The following is a 25988-nucleotide window of genomic DNA, read 5'->3' on the forward strand; positions in this document are numbered from 1 at the left end:
AAGAACTATCCAAATGTGAGTACAAAAAAAATCCAATTCAATTAGATATATTTCCTCCAGAATCATTTATCTGCCAAGGATCTGGAATGGGTGAAAGTGCGAGAGAAAACCACAAGGGGGAACTGATTTCAAATATTATGTTTTAGCATTTTAGTGTGAAATGAGTCTTGCTTTCTTAGTATATTCCAACCCAACTGAGAACTGAAGTTCTGTAGAACAAATAGCAATTTCCAGTGCACAGCGTGCCGTGTCTGACAAACTATAACAGATTGAATGCAAGAAGAATGTTGTGGAATGTTAGGGTGAAATGTAGCCTGCTCTCTGAGCATTTTCAAAGCCAAGGGAAGATTAACTTAAACTGGAACCCAATGACAGTATTGCATAGGTTGTGCAGTCTCTAGCAACTTAATCAAATTAAATTGAACCCTGTGTAACTTCACAGGTATAGTTAACAACTGGGGTTGCAGATCAGTAGCGCAGGCACCGGTGATCAGAGCCTAACAGAATAGAGAATGTATAAATTAAGATCTGTGAAGGCTTCATTATTTAATAAGAGATATTGGGATGAAAGGGAGCTTGCCATAGAGAATGATTAATTTTATGCTGATATCACAGCTTCCCTAAATAAAAGCTTGTAGAATTTGATACATACTACTTCTGCTTGTATTTTATTTGCATGTTTATGCTAGAAACCAACCACAACACGCTGCACATGGGAATACATTGCTAATGCGGAGTATCTGGAACATGCAAGAAATCTGCAGTACCTGTTTCTGTGTACCATTTCTCTGATACCAATGCTTGCTATTAATGGTAGAAGAAAATACAGAGTTGTGAATAACTGATGTTAATCAAAGTGAAGTGATTTATCCTGCATGTGGGTAGCAAATTTGTAACTTACACTGGCCAACACACACCAATGTAATCATAGAATTCCATTGTGCAGCTTTGAAGTTGCATTGCATCAGTTCTGATTAACATTCAGACATATAAGTATTTGATTTATGAAAATGACTTATGTGTTACAACATTAGTGAGAATTTTGCAGAAAACTTGATTTGTTCTCTGGGCAAGCTGTCTACATTTGTAAATTGTACTCCTTTGACTTTCCCATGATAGATCCGGCACCAACATTGACTTTCATCTTTCATTGAATTAAAGAAGAGTAAACATTTAAATATGGCCTGTTTTGTATCCCAGAATCTTGGGGTGGGATTGTACAATACTGGGTGTTAAATCAGGTTGAAATGAGTCCTTACACCCCCAATAATACTCAACATGTTTCTGATCTGGCTATTGCAGTCGTTAGTCACTGTGTTGCACTGTTTTCACTGAACCTACAGCATGTGGAGTGTTGAATTATGCCAAGTCGGTATTGCTGTTTACATCTGGCTGTGAGTGAGATGGGGGTATGACTGCATCTTTCCTAAAGTATTCCAGGAATGAAGGAGTGACTTAATAGGGCACAGATCTTCTAAGCCACACTCAACATCTATCTTGTCTAGAGGCCAGTACTTGCTTATGAAGCAGGTCTCCAAAAACTGGAGAACATGGGCATGTCAGGGCATGTGAAGGGCGTCTACAACATTAGACCAGTTGTCAGTTGCTGCAAAGCTAATGGTTCACAATCTCTTATACTTTCTCCCAGAGAATGAACTGTCGGCACATCTGTCAAACCCTTTCATTCAAAACATGGCCTGTTGTCTAATGACCTTTGGTGGGTACTATCCTAACCTTTACTGATAGGAGATACAGCAGAAGGTCAACCAGTGTCTGGTGAAGAACATAAAAGATGTTCTTGATCACTGGTCCACATGTCCATTGTTGGGTGGGTCCCTTTCTCTCCCTCCCAGTGGTTTAATGCCATCCACACTGTTTTAAGAACATGGTTGTAGAAGTCTGCTACAAATGTTCACATGAAGTAGTACTGATTTTTCCAGTGTAGATCAACAAGGCAAAGCAGCCTCCCAATTCATTTTTTTTTTTACATATGGATTGGGCAGTAAAACTACTGCTAATATAACACAAAGGTTGTCATTGCATAGACAAAGCTTGCCATGCTGTCTGTGATATTTTGTGACATGCGTAAAACCCTGAGCACTGATGGGCTGGCACAATGAGGGGCAAAGAAGTCTTTTGCATGCCATGTGATCTTCAGGCAAAGATGGTCTTCTGACAGGTATTGTGAAAGTCTGTGAATCAGCAAGAGTCCCTGAATTAGCGGTGCAGGATGGTGGTGCAAATGTGCCGATTGCGTGTGGTTGAGCGGTGACTGCGCTGTCTTAGTTTCCTTTTTCCATGCATGCAGACAATGCTGTTTGATGTAAACACTCACAGAGAGGAATTCCCCCAATGGGCACCCGGCTTCCATCACAAGGCACTTTTTGTGCACATATGTCATGTGGAAAAATGAGCTTTTTGCTTTTCCAACATAAAATATCTCGACACTTCTGATTTTCTGGGAGGGCTAATGCAGCATGATTTGCACGCATATTAAAGAAAAGGAACAAGGGACAGGATATGGCAGGGCATGCTCTTTCCACCCTTCAACAGCAGGCAATCGGCACATTTGCAACACCATCTCACACAACTACACAGTAGAATCTTGCTGATGCCTGATGCACAGATTTTCACAAGCCTTGCTTTCTCTTATGTCTTGTGAAGGCAAGTGGGTTCTCAGGGATGTGGCTTTCTCCTATGCCTATAAAATGCATGTGGGTCATGCTGTCCCTCCACTCACAATCCACACACCTCACACCTCACCCACACAGAAATCATGTTTCACTTACCCATTCCCCCAACCCCACAAAAAATGCAACCTAACGCTCGCTAGACTGACTTATGGGTTCACCTTATCTCTAACCTAACTATGCTACATGTTCCTACCTTTAAAATCCCCAGCTGTTCCTGCCTCTTCAAATGCCTGCCACGGATGCCGAGAGTTTTTTCTTGCTTGTTTTTATATAGATGCAAGGTAAACCCTGTAGAACCTCATATTTTGAGCCTTGGAAAAACTCACCAGGTTCCAAATGGGTGAACCCATGTTTATTTCCTGGGGTTTGAGTTTTGCCCGAACCGCCAATTCGGCTCATGCTTAAATGATGTCCTCAAAAGTGTGTCACAATATTGAATTCACACTTTTAGAACTCTGAACAGAATGCTGACACATCTTAGCACAGCAATGTCAGGATTTGGGCTTCTGGATGAATTACCAATTTGTTCCAGGAGATTGAAGCTTGTAGCTGTGATTATGCTTATTGCAAACTGCAAAGTGGATGTCACAGTCCAGGCAGGGAGCACTAACGGGACAGCCGGCAGGCATAGCAGGTCGCCCCACTAGCGCTATGCGTCCAGCTTGCCTGCAATCTTCTGAGTGAGGTGGAAGGGGCATGTCCCAGGGTGCGGTTGGAACCAGCTCTGGCCCTGGGAGACAGTTAAATATTCAGGGCTGCAAGAGCTCGCTCTCTTTACAGCCTGGAAGTGACAGCCACCCTCCCGCCCTGCTTTTTACGGGGAAATGTTTTGCATCGAAAGGGTGCATTAACTAAACAACTTTTCTCTTGAATAGATAGTATTGCAGTATTATAATGTTTCTTCTTTCTGGCACAAGCGGATTTATGGGCGGTCCTAGCCGAGGAGAGTCATGCTGCGGATGCTGCCGTGAGCATTACCTACTGACTGCATGAGTCAGGATGGGGTTCAACGGGCACTGACACCCTTATGGACAGTTGAGACTCATCAACAACTGACTGCAATGGGCCTGGAATTATTCGCTCTATACAAAGATATGGGAGTCTAGAAGCTTGGCAGTGTTACAACCAGAGGCGGGCGTACCCGCTAAGAACTGAGACCTGAATGCTGTGGGCCTGGCAGCATACCGAACAGAGGCGGGTGTGCCTGTAAGAACTGGGACCGGTAGTGAGAAGGTCACCGAGAAAGATGTTAAAACTGAAGTGAAAGCTCACCGGTTTGTGGAACTCCGGGAATGGCGAAGGGCCACGCTGTGAGGTGTTTGTAGGCCAGGTCCACTTGCAGCCTGAGTAAGGCTACAACGGCCCATTAAGTTGACTCCTATAAAAAGTGATCATGTTTCTTCCAATGTAAGAATTGTGTCCGTGCAAATTATTGGTGTGCAAAGCATGTGATGGTTGTTTGATGGGATTGGGTGTCCGCCGTAGGGGTTAGCCCCGCTGTGCACCTGAATAGGCTTTTCTTCCACAGAGCTGTATTAGAAGGCTTTCCTTCTTTGGAGAAGGCACAGACTTTATGTTAATTTAATGAGCAACGAAGGAACTCCTGCCCTTGCCAACATAGCCTGCCTTCCTAAATACAAATGTGGATAAGGCAAATCAGTGTGTGGCCACAACATGATTTAACCTTTTTAGAAGCGTTTGCAAACTATATGAAATAATGTGTTCTGGTACGTTATGCCATGTCGTGTCGGGCCATGTCATGTTATAGTAGTGGGCTGCTTGAATCCCCACTGTGGCGCCATGCAGTGGAGTCCTATACTGAATAGCTTGAATGGCTGCACATTTCTGTCCCCCAGCAGGAGCCAACTGAAGATTCAAAATTGCACCCAGAAGGCTCTGTTGAGTAGTGCTGCAGCTCTTTCCACAGCCTGGGGCCCTGAGTTGCTAATGTAATGTCTGCTCTGCTTTCACTTGTGTCATGTGTTCGTGTGATTACAGGGGGTGTTATTTGAGAAGCTCCTACGGATGTTGTTAACGACCTTAATTGGATCCTGCAGGCCGCCGTAAACTAGTGAAGCTTGACAAGTTTTGGTGTAACATGACCGCATTGCACTCTCCAGAGCTAAATGGATGTAAAGATGAGCACATCACTGCATAAATGGGAATCGTACAAAATTGTCGCCCTCATTTGTGCGCCCCCGCAGTTACTGCGACTTTGGGGGCGCACAAAATGAGGGCGACATTTACTGTGCCCAAGCAGAGCAGGGGTTGCAGGGCTGTCCCACGCTCTGCTTGGGCGCCGTAACGGGAGTCGGGGGTTGCGGGGGTGTCCCCCGCTTACCATTTTGGTAAGTGGGGGACAGGAAAAAAAAAAAGAAAAGCACCCTGAGGCATCAGCTCTAACCCACATTAGTGGGAGGAGCTGATGCCACAGGGATAGCAGGGTGCAGGCGACACACACAGATGTGTACCGCCGTGAAAGGTAAGTTGTGGGTGTGGGGGCTAGGAAGGGAAAATCAGGCCGGGGAAGCGGGCACAGTGATCTATATGATGATGGCGTCGGCATTTTGGCCGTCACAGTTATGTGCAGCGCAGTGATCACATAGATCCCATAAATCCAACTAGATAAAGGATTTGCAAAGTGCAAGAAAGAAGGCTTCCATTCAGAACAGGAGTATTAACTAAGGTAGGGCTGTGATGTCGAGCAGATCAGTTGTCAGTGAATAACTTCCCTATGTTCTCAGTCAGTACTGATGGAAATCTCTGTATGTTTCTTATATAGATTTTTAAGTCCCTAACTCCCACCGCCTTTGAAGATGTGTGAATGAACCCACATCCTACCATCAATTATGCCCTTCGCCTTTGAGGAGGTTCTGCAATTCCTGACAAGGAAACACACATGTCAGGCAGAATTTAAAACCACCCTGGAAAAATACATAATTGGGCAAAAGTGGCCCATTCTTTAGAACCTCCTAACTAGTAGACTCACTGGGCAGTACCCAAGGGAGGATTTAGGAAACACCAAACAATTGTTTTGGGCTTCTGGTTTTGTAACGCACGCACACTTGTATATTTGATGACACCTTAAGTGATTTTTGGAATGTTTATATACATGTATGTTTTATGATTTTACAAGTGATGAATATGTAGATACACATTTCAATCTCAAATTGAGCAATGAAAGGACTTATTAAATGGACATGGAGCCAAATTCATTAAAGAGGTTATTTTCGAGTTATTATATTTGCTTCAGTGTAACAGATTTGTCTAGATGATTAATATAGGGTAAGTGGCTTTCCTGACAATTGTGAGATAACAGCCACATGGGTGTAATCGCCATAGACCTGATTACTGCAACTACAGGGCCGCCTAGACGTACAACAGTGGTAGGGGGCAGTGTCTTACCAACACCAAGCAAGCTTAATGGGAGGTGCCATGCATTTGCACTTGTAATGGTGCTGCCAGGAACAATTCCATCCAGTTCAATGTAATGCCCTCCAACCTGATTGGTTTGGTCAGATGTTTCAGCAGGAATATATCATGCACAGTGCTGAAGGTGCTGGCAAATCCAATAAAATAAGGATTGCTTGTGGCCCTAATCACTTGCCCTAACTAGTTGGTCGCACAAATCGACCATTACACCTGATTACAATGTAGAGGCATACCATGACTCCCACAGCTGACCATGTTTATATGTGTGTTTGGAGTTGGACAAGGAATACATCTCCCGGGACCCTCCCAATAAATGGGACATTAGAGATTGGGTGGACGTTAGAGGGGCCACTGTAGAAAAAATAGACCCTTTTAAAAGGAAGTGCAAGTTGACAATATCAGCCACAGTTTGGATGATGAAACAGTCTACCCACTTCAAAGCCCATCCAGGGCAATGGCTGCCATTGCATGAATAGTGAACAAGGCCCCCAAGAGGAGCTATAGTATTGTATTTATTTACTTTTATTTATTAATTTTTGTAGAGCGCACAAAAACCCAAAGGCGTCAAGGCGCTGTGAGCTTAGAAGCATGGTTACAGATAAGTACAAGTCAGGTATGAGCAGGGGTTCCAAGTCAGTCCAGTTCAGTTAAACAGGAATATTTTGAGTCATTTTCTGAAGATAGTCAGAGAGTTCTCCATTCTGAGGTGGGGTGAGAGGATTTTCCAGAGTGCAGTGGCGTGGGCGGGGAAGCTGGATCCTCCAGCTCTGGTTCGTCTGAACTGCGGTGTGTGCAGGATGCTGGCATAGGCAGTTCTGGTGGGTCTGGAAGAAGGTTGTTTGGTGATACGCTCTGAGAGGTATTGGGGCAGTCTTAATGATGCAGTGGTGGGTCAAGGTAAGAATTGTGAAGGAGTTACGGTCCTTCAATGGCACCTAATAGGTGTCTCTCCTGTCTTGAGAGATGTGGTCTGATTTTTGTAGGCCCAGGGCACCGTGAAGGGAATTGTTTTGAACAGTTTGTAGTGTATGTAGGTTACCTTTGGAGTTGCGAGCGAGGAGAGAGTTGCAGTAATCCAACTTAGAGCAGATGGTGCCCTGGGTGATGTTGATGCAGTTGTCGGTGGTTAGGTATGGGCGGCAGCCTTTGATGAGCTTGGCGGTATATGCTGATGAGGAGGAGATGGAGTTCACATGTTTGGTGAGTGAGAGAGTAGAGTCCAAGTGGACGCCCATGGTTTTGACTACAGGGGAGACCGGAACGGTCTTGTTGTCAATGGTGAAGTGGATTATTCGGGTTCTAGGTTGGCTAGGTGGTCTGGGTTGCCACCAGAAGGAGCTCAGTTTTCTCGTCATTCAGATGAATGTCTGAAGTATCGGTGCGGGCAGAATGGCAAGTTAACAACAAGCCGGTCATTAATTTGCATCCCGATTTTAGAGGCTTCCTTAGAGAAAAAACATGCGAGCTTGTGTGTTCTGATCAACATACTATGTGTGATGGGGAAACCCCAAATAATGAATTATCTTGATTGACTTATTGACTGAATGGGTTTATATTGCTATATACCTCCTCGAAGTCTCCCCATGACTCCAGATCGCTGGCTCACAAGAGTCTTTGTATACTGCGGGACATGCCATCAAATATTATGGAAAAGGGTCATGTGTAAGTGTCATTCCCATCTCATTTGTTCTGTCTGTAGTCAGTGGTATGGAAATGTCTTTTACATTAGATACGTTGTCATTTCCAAACAGGTCCCTTAGTGACCGTTTAATTTCCTTTCTTCTTAAGATCAATCCTTCAGGCAAAATGCTAATAAGGAGCCTGCCAAGGTCTCCTGGTTTATTAACACATTTCAATACCTGCTTTGCATGCAACTGATAAGACATCGCTGTGCTTCCTTCCTGCAGTGTCCCTGGAGGCCATTCTCCAGTCTCTGACAATGTGCTAAAAAAGCAAATTATTCATTGTCAGAAACCTATTTGAAAAAAAAAACATACAGTTATTTAATGAAAAAGACACATAATATCTCCATTACACGGTATGCAGTTTATAGGTACTGGGTGCACAAAAGGTATGCAAGAAAGATTTGTCCACTCTCATTCATTCATTCAGTCATTTATTATAGCGCCTTTCACCATAATTATGGTCCCAAAGCGATTCGGAGTGAACACCCTCAGAGGGACCGGAGTCCAGAGAACTGAGAGAATGTTGGAGGTGCTATTATGCATGTTTGCATTTAACCATTAAAGTTATGCGAGGGTAGCCAAGACCCTGCTAGTCACCCATGTCTAAATGGAGTGCTTTTGGGCACAGAGGAGGTACACTATGGACTAAAGTAGGGGATTGTGGTTAAGGAGAAAGAGAGTTATGTGGGAAGCTACCGTTCACATTTTTGTAATTCTCTTGTTAACTTCTACCCAGTACTCACTCTTGCAAATTACTAACTCTCAATGTAACATTTCCTTAGACTGCTCATGTAATGCACAGAGTTTAACAATTGGAGCATTCTGTTCTCCATATGTTATGCGATCAGGGATATGCTTGTGTGGGATATTCACAAAGCCGCTGGGGCTTTGCAAACTGTGGCTCTCGAGATGTTTTGGACTACGACTCCCATAATCCCCCACCATTGCCTATGCTGACTGGAACGGGAGTTGTAGCTGAAAGCATCTGGTGAGCCATAGGTTGCAGACTCTTCGAATGGCATGGCGCTATTTGCGTCATGGTTTTGTGCTCCAGAACAATTTTTTGTCAGCTGTAAGAAAATGTCAAACTTTAGTAAATCATTTTAGCAGAAAGGCACTGTACTTGCGTCCCACGTGCCGCTAGAGTGATCTACAACGAAGGTATAGAAAGAGAAGAGGATGCGCTCACGATGCCAATCGGGCAGGGTCAGCCACTGCACATTGTAGTCTTGGCATTCATTTGAACTGCTGTGTTGATGTTCATGTGACATGTGTACATCAGAAAAAGGGACGTTTATAAAACCAAAAATAGCAAAGAGTGAACAGTTTTATCATATTATCACCAACCTTAGTGTTAGGTGACTTCAACCTAGGGTTCAACGATTTCAATGACCACCAGGCTACTGCTGTAGCCAATACCCTCTCGGAACTAGGCTTCACGCAGATCGTGAATACTCCCACACACACCAAAGGAAGAACCCTTGACTGGATTGCCAGTCACAACTGTAACCCTTCTATAACAGCCATTGCCCCCCAAACATGGTCAGACCATCATCTTATCTCCTTTACCCTCAATACTAAAAGACCCACAGTTTCTACACCCACGCCCGCCATACCCACCTTAACCAGAAACAAGAAAAAACATCACAGCTGCTAATATTCTGCCCTATATCCTACCCAAACTGAATTCTCTTCCCGATCACACTGACCCAGGCACCCTAGTGGATGAATTCAATAATGCCATGTCCTCTGCTCTTAACAGAGTTGCTCCGTTCAAACTTAGGAACAGTAAACCAAAAAAGCACCTGAACCCCTGGTTTACACCCCACCTAAAAAACTTAAGACTACAGAAGAGAAAATGCGAAACAGCATGGAACCGGCACCCGACCGCTGAAAATAAAACCAACCTAATAAACATCTCTTCGCAATACAAAAAAGATATTATCCTGGCCAAACAAGAAACTTACAATAACAGGATCACCCAAGCCAACTCCAGTATGAAGGAGCTATTCTCCATCTTAAAAGAATTGGAAACCCCTATCGCAGTACAGGATGACTCCATCAAAGATAAAACCTGGTGTACAGACATACAACTGGCACTAATCAACAAAGTGGTCAACCTCCAAACCAGAATTGCCCTAAAGAAAGCCTCTTTACCAACTCAACCTCCGTTGGACAAAATTCCCACACCCAAAGAATCTACCCTATTCCGCTTCTCCAAGGTCTCGGTAATTGAGGTAGAGAAGACCATTCTGACTCTTAAACCCTCTAATTGCAAAGGTGACCAATGCCCTGCACAACTGATCAAGGACGCGGCTAGAGATCTAGCCCCCTTCATTACAAAACTTATTAATGCCTCCTTCACTACAGGCACCATCCCTCGTAATCTAAAGGAATCCTGGGTACTCCCCCTTCTAAAAAAGCAAACATTGGACCCCAACATTCCTACAAATTATAGACCCATCACCACGGTGCCTTTCTTACTAAAAATATTAGACAAGATAGCATACACCCAAATCCAGAACTTCCTTGAGATGAATCATCTCCTTGGCACCCGCCAATCCGGTTTCCGTCCACAACACGGCACAGAAACTGCCCTTATCGACTTAAAGGCCCAAATAGACTCACTCAGAGACCAGGGCAAATTAGCTCTCCTCCTCCTCCTAGACCTATCTGCCGCCTTTGATTTGGTGGACCACAGAGTCCTATGCAATCACCTGGACTCGGCGGCCCATTTCTCAGGGGAAGCTATAGTCTGGATACAGTCATTCCTTAGTGACAGGACCATGAGGGTGTTCTCCCCCGCAGCGGCAGCAGACCCGATTCCCATCACCTGCGGAGTGCCCCAAGGATCCTGTGTCTCGCCGACACTCTATAATATCTTCACTAAGCCACTCTTCGACGATCTTGATAATCTGGGTATCACCTATACTAACTACGCAGACGATACCCAGATTCTCCTACCACTTACTGGGGATTACGTTGAAGATCTGGCCTTGGTGAACAGAGTCTACAGCATCGTTCAAGCTTGGATGGCCAACCATGGCCTATGCTTGAACGATGACAAAACAGAGCTCATCATCCTAGGTACGGCAGCCCGCATTTCCAAACTCAACCAAAACTACTCAGCCTTCATCATCGATGGTAACACCATCAAAGTCGCTAGAGAAGTAAAAACCCTAGGTTTTTACCTTGATGCGACACTATCTTTTACCAAACAGGTGAACGCATTGGCCTCATCCACGGCTTATACATGCAAACTAATACGAGCTGGGAAACAATTCCTATCAGATGACAGCTGTCTTATCCTAGCTAGAGCCCTCATCTTATCAAAATTAGACTATTGCAACGCCCTTTACATAGGGACAACCAAACAAATCATCAATAGAATCCAAGTGCTCCAAAACAATGCACTTAGAGCGGCACTAAGTATCCCTAGAAGAGTACATATCTCAGAAATAAGACGTAAACACAAATGGTTATCCACCCAAGAAAAAATCAACCTCAAATCTGCCTCCCTTATCCACAAATGTTTAAACAACAAAGCCCCCCGCTACCTCTCAGAACGCTTCAACAGAAAAAATCCCACTAGACTTACAAGGACAGTCAGCCCTAACTGCCTACTAGTACCCAGATTTAAACTAGCCACTATTGGAGGATCCAGCTTCCCAGTCAAGGCAGCGCAATTATGGAACGCCCTACCTCATGCACTCAGAGCTAACCAAACGTTCAACAACTTCAGAAAGAACTCCATAAAATGGCTTACTGAGAATGAGATTTAAATGACTCTCTACCCTTGCACTTCTACATGTACTTCACATTTCACCTGACACGCTATGACCTGCTATATTGCTCGTTCTCTACCGACCTGCTATATTGCTCGCTCGCCTTGGATTTGATTGATTGTCTGCACTTGTTTTACCTTGTAAAGTCAAGTAATGGCCACTCCACATGCTCTGTAACCTGTAACTTGTAATGTATGTAACCAAGCTGTAAACTTCCTTGTTCTCTTGCGCCCTGCTACCCCAGGGTCCGGTGCGCACAATAAATAAACAAACAAACAAACAAACCTCTGTGTTGGGGAATCCGGGGTGCTTTGATCCAAGTCATCTCGCTTATTTCTATGTTTCTATATTGCTTTGCCAGATAAACCTTGGCTAACCAACAGAGGACAGACAGGCAAGAACTTGCAAGTGGACAGGGCTGGACTCAGGCAGAGCGAAATAGGCCAATTTGTTGGGCCTATATAGTTTGGAATGTGGAGGCCAATCTGGTGATGTCACGGGTCAGGCTCTCCATCTGTATGTCATTGCTTATGTTTTCACCTTCTGGTCAGCTAGTTGTGCATTGTAATTTGTGTTTTTATGGCATAAATCCCCCCAGCCTGGCAGTCCAAGTTATTGGCCTGAGCAAAGCAAAGGCGGATAACGAGGGCTCTGGCTGTTACCTCTAGTTCCAGCGCTTGGAACGGGGTAGTAAGGATATTTGCACCCCGGGTTGCCAAAGCGGTAACCTGGGGTGCTAAAAAAAAGTATGTTCCTTCGTTCAAAGGGAGGCCGCATCCGTCCCGTTCAACAAAGGAAACTACTTTTCCAAGAAGGCCACCACGACAGGGAAGGGGGACTCTGGATGGAGCCCCTCTTTCGCTTTCCATGGCAGGCTGCGGAAGCCATGAAGAAGGAGCGGCTGCAGCAGCTACACTTGCCGCTGCAAAAATAAGGTAGTGAGGGGTGGAGGGTGGGGAGAAGATGGCAGCGGAGTAACCAGCCGTCACCCAGCTTAGATCGTTTGCTGAGATTGTAGGTTTCAGCCTGCCTTCCTAGCCACCTGATTGGCTGGCTTCCCCCGCCAGGGTGCACATATATTATGATGCACCTAGCTTTGCCGCAGCACTCTGTGTCGAAGGGGTAAGGTGAGTCCACTAGCAACAGATATTGGCCCTCATTACGACCCTGGCGGAAATCGAAAAACGATGGCGGAAATGCAATACCGCCATCGAATAGCGCTCGGTGCGACTATGACCCGTCACCGCAAAGTACGATGCCATTAGCGACACCGTAGTGAACGCCAACGCTAACTGCACCAAGTACGCGCGCGCGCGCCATGCCAAACCGTAAATACCACCATGGCGCAACGGTACGCGAATTCCGACCCTAGCGGACATGTACCTAACGCCATCAAGCACGGCGGAAAGTACCATTCCGCCATGGTGAGAAGTATGGCATCGCGAATCAACCGTAAACGGCCGCACTGAGTGCCTGTACACCGCTCCCTGGCCACATTGTACAACTCCCCGTAGGTGCAATGAAGTCACAATGCAACCAGTGAAATGTACAAGTCACCCATGCATGCCAACGAACAAAAGAATCTCAAGAGGGGCCAATGGGAGCTGCAGGGCACAGATGGCACGAATACAGAAGCCATTCCAATGGACATGACCTCAGTCTCCCACCAAGAAACGCACGCAAACACAGGCACCTGTGACCAGCAATATTCCGAAAATCACATCATTCCACCAGTCCACCTGGCTGACCGGCATCTGTTACACAAAACCTAATCCCCCGCCCCTGAGCATGACATCATTCAAACAGTCATATTGGCAGCCCTTATCCCTGATCTCACTGGGCTTCGTAGGCAAACGCGCCCAGCACAGTACCACGCAACTATACTCCGAAGCTGGAACACAATGCAGATCTCCTCACAATACATCGCTCCCCAAATAGGAATATGCCACATCACTTGCAGAGAAGAACGCTACACGGCCCATATCAGAATAGAAATTTAATGCACAACAAATTCACCAAGCCCATACAGCCATTAGGCCATGAACTCCAAAACACATTTCACCATTGTGGGCTGCATCCGCAAGAAATGACCAGCTACTTCTTGTGTGACGCCCTGTTCCTTCATGGTACACAGGGCCACATTCTCGTACGAAAAGGCAACATGGAAGCGCACAGAACCGCAGGGCCGTCCCAATGGGGAGGCACTAGTCCAGCTGAAAGGCCGAAATGTTGCTCCGAGCCACTAGTTCTGCGTAAGGGCATGTGGCCCATTGGCGATCGTCCCATAAGATCGTAATGCTGCTCCACTGATTAACACGAAGCAGCAGGTGTCGGGAGTAAAAGCCATCTGCAGGAGTGGCATACAGATGGCAGTGGCAAAAGGGGAGGAGATACCTGTCAACCAAAAGAAAAGAAAAAGAATAGAATGGCCATCAGAACTACATTCGAACAACTCACTTCAATGATCACACTAAATCCACAGCCATATGCATGCTAGCCCACTCCAAAGGATCATCACCACCCAAAAACCACTTGCGACTCATAACTATCTATATCGAGGTGAAAACACCATCACAAACGAGTGTACCTGTGCATGCGTCTGTGAAAACAGAATCCATCAGATGGGATTGGTAACGTGCATGGACACAAGTGTCTGAAGGCGCGTCGAGACAGGGAGGGCTCAACAAGGCCAGATAGACGATGGTCCCACTATGGCAGCCCTGCATCACATAGCGCAGGGGAGGCGGACAGATTCCAAGAAGCCCTGTACATGGCAAACACTGTATCAAATCATCTGTCCATGCATCCATTCATCATTCCCTCATCCCGTAATGATAACGCCTGTTTCCATACTCACATAACATTAGAAATATCCATTGAGTCTGTGCGTTATGCAGCCTGCAAAATCCACAGTGCCCCAGCCCGTAATTCCAGTGTTGTGAAGTAACATGTATTTGGGAGCGTCCGGCCTCATCGCCCACGTCGCTATTGCGCATCCCAAACTATTCATATCAATCATTGCATCCTCGCCATGGCCCCTGTCTCAAGGACATTGAACAATAGAACGTTATATTTGCAGTCAGACCTGTGGGCATCTCCTCGCCGCTAGCTGATAACCGAAAGCGCCGCCCTTCGAATTCCTCATTTGCAACATCACGTCGAAAAGGCATCTGTGGCCGCTTGAAATCACAAATTAATCCATCGAGTGCGGCTGTGTGTGAAAATGGCAACTGCCTTCACTCACAAATGGGACGCCCCGCCCGTCGTTGCAACTCGGTACAGTGATGCATGAGGGTCCACCGTTACTCGAGTACTACGTTCCACTGACCCTTCACAAGTCTGTTCGCGACTGCTAAGATAGTATGTGAAACAATGGGACCATAGCCGCATGAACATATCAACCAATGTTACACGGCCATCGGGTACAAATACATGATTGTAATAGCAAGATGCCATTCCTCGAATTGCAGCGTTGTGTGCGGGACGTGCTCGGCCAAAGGGGAGAGCAGCTTGCACAGGTGGAATGAATCACCACAGGTGGAGGCCATACAGCCTGAAAACACATAAATTGCACACCCAGTCTCCTCCCACAACCACACCCACTCCGAAATGCTACCGGCAGGACTAGCTATGTTGGCCCTGGGGGACCTGATAGCACTGCAAGTACTCCAACTTCAAGAAGAAGACGAACACCAACTACAACCGGCCGCACGGAGGAGACGCAGGAGGAGGAGGAGGGCAAGGCAGGGCCAGCAAGGGCCGCCAGCACAGCCACTACCACCACGCAGGCAGCCCGCAATCCCACGCCTCCGAGCACATCCGTTCAACCTCACTGATGAGCAGATCCACACCCTCTACCGTTTGGACCGGGACACCATAGCCGCCATTGTGGACATGACATGGGCTGACCTTGTCAGCATGATAGATAGCCCAACCGCCATCCCACCCCTACTGAAGGTGGTGTCTGTACTCCACTTCCTGGCCACAGGCACCTACCAGCACACAGTCGGACAGTTGCATGGCATTTCTCAGCCACTGTTCTCACGGACACTATTGCAAGTGCTCGATGCCCTCCTGCAGCACGCAGACGACTACATCTCTCTACCACGCTCGGAGCAGGAAATTACCAACACAAAAGTGGGATTGCATGCACTTGGCGGCATACCGGGTTGCCTTGGTGCCATCGACTGCACCCATGTGGAATTGGTCGTCCCACATGCCATGGAGGCCCAGTACCGCAACCGAAAACAATTTCATTCTCTGAATGTACAAATGGTGTGTGACTCCAACAGGATCATTACACATTGTTGTGCCCGATTCCCTGGATCAACCCATGATTCTATGGTCTTGAGGAACTCAACAATACCACGCTACATGGAGCGACACGCAGGGTACAGATCCTGGCTACTCGGTGAGTCTCATTTCATGCATGATGATGTGGGGTATGTGATGCGGCAATGACCTGGCAGGAAGGGGGTTGGGGGTGCGTACGTAGCAATGGCATTCCACATAATTCGTTTATCGTCCACATACAGGTGATGCCGGATATCCACTGAAGAGATGGCTCCTCACACCAGTCCGGAACCCACGGGACCAGCATGAGGAGGACTACAACCATGCCCACTCACGTACCCGTGTAGTCATTGAACAGGCATTCGGCCTACTGAAGACTCGTTTCCGGTGCCTCAGCAGGTCTGGCGGGGCACTCCTGTACCGCCATGAGAAGGTTGCAAAGATGGTGATGGCATGTGTCATGCTACACAACATGTGCGTACGTAGAAATGTGCCCATGCCCCCTGACGCAGAACTGCAAGCACCTGAAGATGGTCATGATGAGGGTGGGGATGTGGCAGCACCTCAAGGAGTCCGCGAGGCACAGGAGGGCCGTGACATTCGTCAGCATCTCATTGATGCATGCTTCTAGCACTCACGCCTGGTGGCTGATACATGGACACGGGACTCGTGGCACTGTGTGTGTCTGGTACATGCACAATATGGACTGTACGCCTATGATGGCCTAGTACACAAAGATCATTGTCCACACATCTCATTGGTTGATCGTGCATTGTTTATGGCATATGTGATATCATGTTGAACACCCTATCGACCCGCCACCCAAGTGAGCCCAACACACCCCCTCCACCCTCCTACCTCCCCCCCGAACACCAGTGTCCAAAGATGCACATTGTCAGTGGGCAGTCGCTATTGCAAGCCCCCTCTGCGGGTATCAGGGGCACCCCTGCCTGTGGAGCGCAGGTTCCTCCCAGATCTACGTTGAGGGCTGCCCTGGACGGAACTTGCAACGGATGATGTCTCTGCCTGCTCACGTCCATGCATGTCCCTAAGGGTTTGTGAGAGCTCAGTGAGCACACGGCGCACTGCGGCAAGTTCGGCACATACGTCTTTGGACGTCGCATGCAGTTCCCCCCTCAGGCTCTCGGTGCTTCTCTCCATTTGGACTCTCAGGCTCTCGGTGCTACTCTCCATTTGGACTCTCAGGCTCTCGGTGCTACTCTCCATTTGTGCCCTTAGTGTCTCTGTACTTCTCTCCATTTCTGCCCTGAGTGTCTCAGTTGATGTTTCTATGTCTGCCTTAGTGCCCCCACATTCATCGGCATGGTCCTTGAGGAGCGTGGCCAGTTGCTGCTGTTGCACGATTAACTGGTCGAGGGACTGTTGCCTCTGCTGGGCCATGGCCATTTGCGGTGGTGTCACAGAGTGGCTGTTCGCCTCATGTTGCCCTGCCACAGGGCTTGTGGGGTATGGCCAGTCGTCGTCTTGTGGGTGCCCCTGCGTGGTATCCTCATGGTGTACGGGATGGAACAGACAGGGGGATTGGGACAGGTCATGGATGGATCTGACTTCGACATCCCCGTCTTCTGTGTCGGAGCATGCTGCCATTAATGGGGTGTCACCTATGGTGCTGCTGCCACCAGAGGCAGTGCCTTCTGTGGCATCCATTGGGGGGACCTGTGGTGCTGCTGTTGTGGGCATGCTGGCTGCTGGGGTGCATGTTGATGTTCCCTCCTCTGTGCTGCCACTTGATTTGTGCTGCTGCCGTGTCTTGATGCGTGCAGCTGAGGTGGAGGGTCTTTGGCCGTTGGTCTTGGCCCTCTTTGCAGGTGTGCTGGTAGGGGTGTCCTGAAGCTCGTCGTTTGGATCGGACCCTGTGGTGGAGTAAAGGAGGGCGAGCGTTATTAATGGGTCTGTGGGAATTGGAATGGCAATGTATCACATGCATTGGGGTGGTACCTGAGGGTGATTTGGGTCGGGGCCTTGGAGGTGCTTTCATTTGTGTGTGGAGTGAGGGTGCAGTTGTTTGGCAGCCTGCAGTTAGGGTGTGCCTGCTGCACGTGTAGTGGGTGTTTTTGGGGTTTTTAATTATTTATGTATTTATTGTGAGTTTTAAAGTGCGCTATCAGGCCAATGTGTGTGGACGTTCTCCTGGCCATGTGTTACTGTTGCGCTATGTGGACACATGTGATTCACATGATTGGACATTGTGGATTTGGCATGGTTTTATTTGGCCCACCTACCGGATTCTCCGGATGTCTGCACTCCTTTCCCCATCCCTCCGACTCCCTCTATGCTCTCCATTCCTATGGTGGAGGCACAGATTTCTTCCCAGGGGGTCAACTTGATGGGTGATTCCGATCCTCCCCCGGTGGCTGTGGCAATGTTGCGGTTGGCAGAAAGTATGCTACGGACGCGTATCCACAGGTCGTCCCATCGCTTTCTGCATTGCTGTGGGTTGCGGGGTGCGGTCCCCACCGCACTTACCCGCTGTGCCACCAGGGCCCATATGGCCTTCTTGTTCGCAAGTGCCGTCCTGGTCATTTGCGTGGAGAAGACGGCGGCGGCATTCTCCTGGAGGGTCTCTGTAAGCACGGTGAGTTCCTCACGGGAGAAGTGGACCTGCCGCTTGCGGTCGCACGCTTTCTTCGCTACTTTTCCCATTTTTCTTGGTTTCACTAGGGTGGATGACGGGTTGGGATGTGTCTCAGGGTAGTGTTTTTAGTGGTTGTGTGGATTTTGTGGTTTTATAGGTGTACGGCGTGTTGTTTCCCGTTCCGGGCCCATGTTTTTACTTCCGTTTCCGTATATTTACGGTCACCGTACTTTCCGGTTGGCGCTCACTGCGGTGTCCGCTAAGATGGGTGGCGGTATTGCACCTAGGGCGCCGTACGGCGGCGGTGTGGGCCTTTTTGGGGTCATTTCCGCCATCGCGGACTTTGCACTTCCGCCATGCCGTGGTGCTCGTGCCCGATGGGTCGGAATGGGCCGCACTTTGCTCCGTCGTGCAATGGCGGAAACGCTATTTACGCTGTGGCGGTCCGGTCAGTCACTTTCCGCCAGGGTCGTAATGTGGGCCATTGTGTTTTTGCTGTGTCACAAAGTGCCCAATCCTGCTCTGTGTCTCAACAACATTACACTAAAATGGCTTTGCCCTGCACATTGCATACATGCACAATCCTTTCTATGTGTGTGTGTACAGTATACGACCAGGTCCAGTGGTATTCAGATGTTTAGCAATATAACGTCAATAACACCTAGCCTTTAACTGTGCTGGGTAGGTGGGAGTTGTCCAAAACATCTGGCGAGCCATTAGTCACAGGCTCCAGGCATAGTACAGAATAGTCAAGTCCTGGCACATATAATATTGGAAGAACTTGAGCAATTGTGCTGTGACACTTTATTCTTTTGATCGTAGATTAGAGAACCTGCCACGATGAGCTTCATTATCTGACACTGAACTATATGAACACAAACATATTTTGAAAAGACAAACTCATAAATGTCCACACGCATGCAATTTGATTTTTAGTTGGATTCTGAGTTAGAGAACATTCTAAAAAATGGCATTAGAACAGTGAATTTTGGAATCCGCACATGAGAAACGATTTTTTTATGGAAGATCTAAGCATGATATTTTTATTGAAGGTTCAATTAAAGAAATTGGGAAGTTTTGTCATTCCAATAAAGTCTAGATTTTACAGAAGCATTGTACAAGACAATAATTTGCTTCATATAAAATATCCCCCCCAAAAGACTGGAGCAAACAAGCAAACATACAAAAAATCCACCTTTGTTTCTATGATTGCATCCATAAAATGTCTTTTAATTGTTAAACAATTAAGAAAGAGCAAACATACAATTAGACACATGTTTTAAAGCATTACTGAACTAAAGGCAGGCAAATTAAAATTAATATCATGGTGTGCAATCAATCCTTACAAGTAAGTTTTGAATAGTTGTGATAGAACAGTCCCCCACTCTTCAGGAAAAAAAGAGCCAAGACTCATAATGGTGCAATTAGTTAAATTTTTCCCCAAACACAAAGGCCCTGATTCATGGATTATTTGCGCCAAATGAAAACGGGGTTTTTGTTTAACAAATGGGGATTTGCGGGCAGAATGGCGCACAAATCCTGTTTTTTTCGGCACAAATAATCCATGACTCAGGGCAAAAATGTAAATGGCTAAAATCTCATGAGAACTGAATCTTCTGGGACCCTGGGCCTCATTACGTGTCTGGCGGTAACCCTGCCGGTGCTTCCAGTGGCTTGCCACCGGACTCATAACATTTAACTGTCACCTAGCTTCCCGGTGCAACCGGGACATTACAAGTCCCGGCGGACTGGGAAGCTGGGTGCTGGAAAATGTTAGTCTCCATTCCCGTGGAGTCCCATAGGAACGGGTTCTTGTAAGCACTGGCACCTGTAGTAACGGTGCCGGGGGTTCCATGATCAGTCTGCCTACCAGGGCCGCTGCGGCCAGCAGGGTCAGACCTGTCGGGCGCAGCAACCCCTGCAGGCAGACTCAGAGTGTGGCAGTCCGGAAACAAGGGCCTTGTTGCTGGACCGCCAAACTCATAATGAGGCACCCTGCTTCTCAATCGTCAAAAAATATTTAGAAATGCTGATTCCCTGCCAACCAATTTATACAATCTATGTTTGTAGACAATTACCTGAGAAATTGTACAACGGATGGATGAAACCATATCGGAAGTACAAAAAAGAATATTGCTTGAGCATGCCAGCTGGAATTCTGAAATGTCCCTTTAACGTTCTAGATTAAGTTGCTTGGAGGGAAATGTAGGACATTTAGGTTAGGGATGATGATGGTCAATCTTCCATATGAAATCTGTCCCTTTCATGGGGCAGGAAGAGTTTGCATAGCAGCAGCGGCCAGCATCTGTATATGTTTACAGACTGCTAGACTCTAAGAAGACTTCAGGAAATGCAAGCAGCAAGACTGCAGAGTGTGGTTAAATGGGACTCCTGGTTATGTGTCCAAGCATATAGCAGGGAATGTGTATAGGTAGACAGCAGGAAGTAGGTCCAGGAAGAAGGCAAGGGATGCAAGCATATTGGAAATAGTGTACATGCAGATTGCAAGGTGATTGTGTGTATGCAGTAGGCAGGGAGCTGAGGTAGGGACAATGGGCCTCATCACAAGTTGGGTGGTACCGTTACCACCACTTAGTCCATCGGTATTACCGCCAGAACACAAGTGGTGGTGGCAGTGTAAGTCTCCAGTTTGTTTGAGTCCATAGAACTCAAGGGAGGGCATTTTTAGTGCAATTACTGCGGTGGTAATTGGGCCGCAGTACTTGCATGGGAAATGGGCAGAAATTCCACACATTCACTTCCAGCCCAGAGTGGGAGCTAAATCCTCTAATTGTCCCCCAAAATCATGATTGGGAAGTGCGGTATGAGGCGGTAATGCTAATCGGTGGGTGGTACAAGCAAGTTATTAGGGGAAAGTTGGAGGAATTGAAAATGATCCCCCTTGCTCGGGTAGTTTAGGAAGCATAATACTAGGAAGTATGATATACTACAATATTGTATTGCTGTATGTGTGACATCTGTAGTGGTGATGTCTATAAGAATATATGTTCACAGTGTCTTTTAAGTGATTTTTGTATATTTTATTTTTTCTATATTGTATTTGTACATCTAATGAATTATTGACAGTACAAAATTGGCCTTGTGTCTATAGGGATGAATATTCATTGTTTTGTTAGGGGTGGGTAAGGGTTGATCTATGATTGATCATGATTGATTAATTTTTTGATTAATGTTGTTTTGAGATGCATGCTCTGGTCGCGCCACCGCCCTTTTGCACATTCCCTTAGATCCTCATCCCCTGCGAGGAGCCACAGGATGGGCACAACCTACATTAATGGGTCCACAGCTGGAACCAGAGGATCCCAGCTGTGTGCAAAGGGAGGGAGACAGAGACTGACAAGGGCAATACATGCATATTGCAGTTATGTTGAAACTGGAAAGATCTGCATACTGGTGCAATGTGGAAACCGGTCTAATGTGAAAACTGGGAAAGATTGCATACTGGGACACTGCCAAAACTAACACATCCTCTTTACCTGTCTATGTTTGAAACCTGTAATATTTCCCTTTTGAGCAAAATGTGTTTGAGCGTACCATGTTCACTTCACCGGGCATGGCCAAGAGCCCTTAATATCACTTGAAAAGTGGCCTTTGAATTGGATCAACGTTTGACCAATGTTATTTGTAATATTGAAAAAATAACATTGATGTTAACTTTCCAACCATGGTATTGGAATAGAACTTTCAGCCCAAATTTAGAATAATCTATCCATCCTGTCAAGTTTTGAATAATGTTATTGCCCAATACACCTTCAAAATCTTGTTTGGACGTCAATAGAGTGCATTTATGAACAACAAATTATTTTTGAATCTTCACTTAGGATTTGTTTAAAGGGCTGCACTGTTATGGTTTGTAAATTGTGGTGTAGGGGGGTTCTTGATGTGGATGAAAGAGTAGTCCTATCTCTCTCTACACAAACCCCTGCACTATATGGTGTTTCCTTACTTTTCAGAGGGAGGTAGAAGACACATCAGGAAAGGGCTATTTAGAAATCCCTGGGTGAACCTATTAAGCAATAATGTAGTATTCAGAGGGCCAGTGCCATGTGGTAATGACCATGGCCCAAGGTAAAAGGCCAGAGTGAAGCAATGGCGTTCAATATGGGCCAATGTTATATTTCCCCCTCATAATACCCCAAAGAAAGGGACGTTATTGCTAGTAGTACCCTGGGGCAAACCCAGGAGTCAAGAAAATGGGACGAGGCAAAGGTACAGACTTGAAAGTTACTCTATGATGATAACAAAACACATGGCTAGCAGACAGGGCCCCCTTCCATTCCCATGGCTTGTTAGGGGTCGAAATAAACCTCGTAGCATAATGAAGGAGGAGGACGTTGTTTCCAGCGGCTGCCAAGTGAGAATGAGGAGGGAGTAGAGGAGCGGTGTGACAGGCGGTACGGAAGTGCTGGTGGCTGTGCATGTGATGGTAAGGAGAGAAGAGGAAAGGTCAAGAAAGCACAGCCTGGGATGCATGGGTAGCAGCCAGCAGCATGGAATGTGGTATTTGATCTGTGGATAAACCCAGCATAACTCAGCACAGCAGCTCAATATAGCAATAAGCACCCGCTGTGGAGCTTCACTGATGGTAAAGGCCCATGGCCCAGGTTAACGCTGGGCTCCAGCACCGCTACCACCCGGTGAAGCCCGCTGAACAGCAGCTTATTGTTATTGGTTTAGTTTAGTTTATAAATATGTACTGCACACCAGTGGCCAGAAGGCATAAGGGCGGACAAAACACAAACATATGGACAGGACGTAACTGAGGCGACGATCAATCAGTAACAATGATACAGTCTGCAGATACACATTATTTGAACATGAAAGTCTTCAAACACTGTTTGAACAGTTCTTTGGATTCGATCTTCTTGAGATCTGGTGGGATCTAAGCTATAAGAGCTGCTGAAAAAATACGCCTTTACTGACCATGGTCAGCTTAGTCATGGGCACCACAAGGAGATTGTCCTTGTTAGATCCCAAGGACCTAATTTCAGGGTTTTTTATGAGACGTTCTGAAAGGTAAGAGGGGCTCTTGCCATAGAGGCAGTTGTAAGTGATAGACAGTAGGCGAAAAGAAATTCTCGCCTCTATCGGCAGCCAATGCAACTTTTTTCTGGCTTCGAACACATGCGCTCTTATGTTAAGAAGTACCACAGCTCTGACCACACTGTTTTTTATACTTTGCAGCCTGGCACAGTCCCCTTTGCTAATGCCCACCAATAGACTATGACAGTAGTCCATTCTGGTGCCTATGATGGAACTGGCCACTGTCGCACCACTTTTTTCCATCAAGAAAGGACGCAACTGTCACAGAAGTGTGATATAGTATGCCATGGTAGGGATACGTCTATTCACCCGAGCCCACATATTTAAGGTGTGATCTTAAATAACCGCCATGGTCTTAACTTTCTGGTGGGTCAAGATTGTGCAGCCAGCCAGCTGTATGTGTTGATAGACTGGGTCCATCTTCAGAATTCTGCTTGGGGAGCCCAATACCATTAAAATCGGTCTTTCCATCATTTAGTGCCAATCCATTCTGTATCATCCATGTCTGAATCACGTTGTATGCCTCATTAATCTTTACAACATTGTCACTGTATGCTGTGGAGAGAGGAATTATGCATTGGGTGTCATCTGCCTACTTAGTAAAACAAATTCTCCTCTCCTCAAGCAGATTGAATAGAGGGACAGTAAAGATATTATGCAAGGATGGATAGAGACAGGCCTCCTGTGGGACTCTGTGGAGCAAGCGATCTGGGTCGCCCTTTATATCCCTGCTGCAGACTCTCACTTGTCCAAGGGGGATGATCGACCAAGTCAAATGCAGACGATAAACCAATAGCATGATTATGACCAGTTGTCCTTTGTCAAATACTGAAGAATCATGAATTTTAAGTCTAAAAGTGCTGTCTCCGTTCCATAACCTGGTCTAAACACAGACTGCCATTTATTTAAAATGTCATTCTTAGCCAGGTGATCTAAAATCTGCTTATACGCCACTCTGTCAAGGATTTTTAGCAAGAATGGTGTGTTCGTAACAGGTCTGTATTTGCTGGCCATTAAGGGGTCCAGTTTAGGTTTTTTTAAGGAGGGGAGTAATCCATGCATTTTTAAGTTCTGTAGGAAAACAGTTCTCCTTAAAGGCGAGATTAAGACATGTTGTGATTTTGCCTATCAGTGATGGTAGGCAGGCCTTTTTCATAATGGCTGGGCATACATCGTCCTTGCATCTTATGGGTTTAAGTTTGCTCACAATATCTGTCATTTCCATTTCTGAGATAGTCCTAAACCTGAATATGTCTTTGCCCTCCAACTGTGGGACTGATAGGCATCTGGCCGACGTATTTCGCTCCTCTTTCGTCATGCTTAATGCTTCACTTTTTGTGTGTAATATTGTCTACAATCTTTTTCAATTTCCCACCAATACTTTCCTAAATCATGGTACGCCATGCTACATCTTTGGTTGGCCCCTCCCTCTCTTTAGTGCATGGCTGTTCTACTTCTCTTAAGATTTTGAATAAATCACGGCAGTCATGTTCTGCATTGACAATTCTGCTGACATACAAAGCTTTCTTGGTCTCCATGATTACTGTTTCGTAGAGTTTTGCCGTTCGGATATATTCATCCTTGTCTTTAGTGCAATCTGTGTTTTTCCAGATCTTGAAGCATTTTTGTTTCTCGACTTTATATTTTTCTAGTTCTGAAGAAAACCATCTGTTAACTTATTTGCATGTTACTCGATGCATGTTAAGTGGAGCAATTGTATTCACTGCTTTAGAAGTAGTTTCAGAATATAGCTTTGCTATGTCTGTGGCTCAGTCAAGTATTTTTATTTCGGAGGCTAAGGGTGCAATGAACTCTTCCCTGGCTTTGGGGGTGAGTTTGCGTACATTTCTCTATGTGACCTATATGGTGTTATTTAATACACCCAATTTTGCTATGCACTAATAGGATACAATCCACAAAGCAATGGACTGACCATGGGCACAAAGACACAACCCATCAGTTGTGTGCCCTTTCTCATGAGTGGCGTCATTAACCAACCAACTGGTTTATTCCCAAATCTGTCAGGGATGTGTGCAGGGCAAGAGCAGTGGTGTCTGTATATTTGTTTAGCCACAGATTGAGGTCACCCATGAGAATAAACTGAGCATTATGTTTCATTAGGGGCAGGAATGCTGAGAGCATTTGATTGCTTAAGTCTGGCATAAGTGTTGGTGGTCTGTATATAAGGACCATGTTTATGGTGGTATTAGCGTATGTGCTTAATTGTATATGCAAAATCTCGCATCCATCAGGTCCCAGCATAGCAACGTCCCAGACCTTAAGTCTTGTTTTATACATAATTGCACTGGTACCAGGGCTAACCTGTGGGGTGTGAACAGCAATGCATTTGTGCGAAACAGTGGGTCACGGAGAGTGGACGACCTGTTGTATTACACAACTTCATCTTCAGATAAAGTAGCCACCGTGAAAGTATAAAGTG

The sequence above is a fragment of the Ambystoma mexicanum genome, chromosome 5q (genome assembly GCF_040938575.1).
Source record: "Ambystoma mexicanum isolate Mex_15411 chromosome 5q, UKY_AmexF1_1, whole genome shotgun sequence".
In the NCBI taxonomy this organism is placed as follows: Eukaryota; Metazoa; Chordata; class Amphibia; order Caudata; family Ambystomatidae; genus Ambystoma; species Ambystoma mexicanum.